The sequence below is a fragment of the Antedon mediterranea genome, chromosome 8 (genome assembly GCF_964355755.1).
Source record: "Antedon mediterranea chromosome 8, ecAntMedi1.1, whole genome shotgun sequence".
Classification (NCBI taxonomy): domain Eukaryota; kingdom Metazoa; phylum Echinodermata; class Crinoidea; order Comatulida; family Antedonidae; genus Antedon; species Antedon mediterranea.
In genome coordinates this window covers 20407840-20411278 of record NC_092677.1, presented here as the reverse complement: position 1 = coordinate 20411278, position 3439 = coordinate 20407840, and the positions used below count along the sequence as shown (strand labels likewise).

General features: G+C 31.7%; 1 long non-coding RNA gene across 1 annotated transcript; it reads left to right on the top strand.

Moving 5' to 3' along the window:
* The first annotated feature begins 1012 nt into the window (after positions 1–1012).
* Positions 1013–2520, top strand: LOC140056738 (uncharacterized). Its single transcript, XR_011846811.1, has 3 exons — positions 1013–1058; positions 1310–1552; positions 1646–2520. It is a non-coding gene; the product is annotated as an uncharacterized lncRNA (long non-coding RNA).
* Positions 2521–3439: the final 919 nt, after the last annotated feature.

Sequence of the window (3439 nt, the reverse complement as noted above, 5' to 3'; positions counted from 1 at the left end):
GCACATAAACCAGGAAGTTGAGATAAACTGTGTAATGAAATAGTAAACAATCGTAAGTAGAAAATATCATTGTATTCTTTACTTTATTTTTGGATATAATTCATTTTTTTAGAAAAAGAACGAACTAGAATATAGTCCATCATTATTATATAAACAAAATAATACTAGTTTTGTTAATATAGCCTGGTTCAGTTTTTAGTAAAACTCGCATATTTTGCAACTCTTTTATGCATTATTATTATTAACGGTTTGGCGATAGGCTTAGAAAGTGCGTTGACGCCCGCGATGACCGTGACAGTAATGTGGGCCTAGAATGAAGCTAGGCCGAAACATAGAAAATTCGTAATAGTTAAACCTTTAATTACCTTAATCCTAAATGTAATCATTATAACTGTTACCAAATAATTAATGGCATGTGTTTATAATAATAATTATTGCTTTCCTGGTGCATTTTTAGGCTAGCTGGTGTGACTGAAGTGACAGTCACAGCCTAGGCTAGGCCTTAATAATATTAATACATTTTTACAGCATAATAATGGTTTAATATTTTGGCTATTAGCTCTCTTGTTTGGATTTGTTTGGACACAAAATTTGAAGTACTGTAGATTTAAAAATTGATTTATTTTTAAAAGAAAGTACAGTTGCATCTATTGTTTTTGTAATCAAGATGACATCAGAACCAACAATGTTCCTCAAGCCTGTAGATATATCAAGGCCTACAAGTCTTTTGTAGACCATGGCAGTGAAAAAAAGAAGCAAAACAATATCGCACAGCGTTGTTAGGCCATACCTGGTAGACATTGAATTAAACAGGATAGGTAAATAATCATAACCACCTCTTTAAAAAGTTTAATACACACTCCAAACAATGAAATGTGTGTTTGTACTTCATATTAAAGAACAATGTTAGTATAAAATAACTGTCGAAACAAACAATTGTTACAGTAATTTATAAATATACCTCTTTTCTTTATTAAATATTTCCTCAATCAACTATTTTTCCAGGTGTCAATATGTTATAATATTCAACATGCGACAGGATGCTGACATCTTGACTGGTAAATTCAAATGTTGTTTCAACTTTACATTGACATTACATAATAACTCAATTGGTCAAGTTGCTCTTTAAATATACATTGTCCCTTTGAGCATAGAATTTCAAAATTGTTTATCCTGTTTTTATGCATAATAAAGCAAACCTTTGGCTGGAACTTATTTTCCTATGAATTATCCATATCATTATCTGCTACAAGAAATAGTTGTTAACATTTTTTAAATATAATAATTTTGATGCTCATTTTTTATGCAGATTGACGTTTATTTGGTTGACCAATATTGTTTAATCTCAGGTGATCATCTAGCAGAAAGAGAAAATCAGAAGCTGCAGCACATCGACATGCTACAAAGTACAATGATTAAAATCCAGTCTTTAGAAGAGAATCTTGAGCATTTAAGAAATGAACTCTCAGTGTCACTTGTGACAAAACAGCATAGTAAGATTGCAGAGACTGGCCACAGACTAAATCTAAAAGAACAAGAGGTCAAAGACTTGGTCAGTCCTACATTATACACCTTTAAAATTTTGTCTAAAACATGCAAATACTATAAAAATTAATGCCATATTTCTTTTATATATTTTATATAGTGAACTACTATGAACCAAGAGATTTGAAACTGGACCTCTATGTACAAAAATGGACGAGGTATTTAGAAAAAATTAATTCCTCGACAGCAGTACCATGGAAAAAGTTTTGTGGGAAATCATGAAGTCACATCTGACGTTTATTTCACCTGAGATCCAGCATGAAGTAACTAAGTGGAGAAAAGTTGAGGAATAGTTTGCTATTTCTCAGTTAATTGTTACAGTATTGCATATTATTATGTACAGTATACTGTATGAATGGTAGTATTTTTTTGTGTTATTGCTAGAACAATGATTTTGTAAATATTTAACAAATGGTATATGAATTGTAAATGAATTTAATTTTTTGGAAGCTATTTTATTTTAATTTGGTTTATATATATTATTGATTGATAACGGAAATTGATGTTATTTAGTGATTTAGATTGTGATTGCATATATAATACAATACAAATATGAAAGAAATATGCATTTATAATTAAATATCTAATGTCACAGTACTCTATAGCTTCTTTCTATTAATATATTACAGATCTTTGACTAAGACATGCTAGGTAGGCTGCTAGTCTTTAACCTGCTGATGATGTAGCCTAGCATATATATAGTATAGGCCTAGCTAGGCTAGGCCTGTAACCTGGCCTACTCTGTACTCCTCTCTCCCAATATGAATGATTATTAAAAAAGCTTAGGCCTAGGCTAGGCCTAATTTTTAATTAGGACCAGGAACAAGTAATTAATCAGCTTTATAACAGGTCAACTGTCACTCAGGCCCCCGAATAGACATGTTGACGTGTTAAAAATAAACAGTTATTTTATTTTAATTTGGTTTATATATTAATAATTATTGATTGATAACGGAAATTGATGTTATTTACTGATTTAGATTGTGATTGCATATCAAAATAATAAATATACAATAGTCAATACAAATATGAAAGAAATATGCATTTATGATTAAATATCTAATGTCACAGTACTCTATATCTTCTTTCTATTAATATATTACAGATCTTTGACTAAGACATGCTAGGTAGGCTGCTAGCCTTTAACCTGCTGATGATGTAGCCTAGCCTATTATATAGGCCTAGCTAGGCTACTAGGCTAGGCCTGTAGCCTGGCCTACTCTGTACTCCTCTCCCAATATGAATGATTATTAAAAAAGCTTGGGGCTAGACTAGGCCTAATTTTTAATTAGGACCAGGAACAAGTAATTAATCAGCTTTATAACAGGTCAACTGTCACTCAGGCCCTCCGAATATACATGTTTACGTGTTAAAAATAAACAGCCATTAGTCTTACACAGCTGGTTTTAACCACGCAATGGGGCCTGGGCATAGCCTATTATAAGCTAGCATAGGAAAAAATCCAGCCAGGCAATATGAATACGATCCTTGTTAAAACATTCAAGGATAACTAAAGTATCCAACTAAATCAAAGAATTCAACAGAAAAAATTATTTTTAAACTGATATGGAAAACAACATTTATACCTACTTTTTAAATGTATCGCTTGAGAAAAAAACTGGCGTTGGGTGTACAATTTTCAATTACATTACCTCTTAAAATCCACGTGATAAAACGACGACAACATGTTTTTCACCTTCATCCAGGGTTGTTCTAATGAATATTCATTATTTTTCTGACTTTCGCGGTCTTTATTTGTTTTTATTGGCTATTAAAAAACAGTCGTTTTATGCTTGATTGCTTCCGGATTCCTCATGGGGTTCGTATACAATATGTTTTCGGAATCGCTACTCCATAAAACGCTATGAAACGTTGGGGGCGCTACACTTAATTC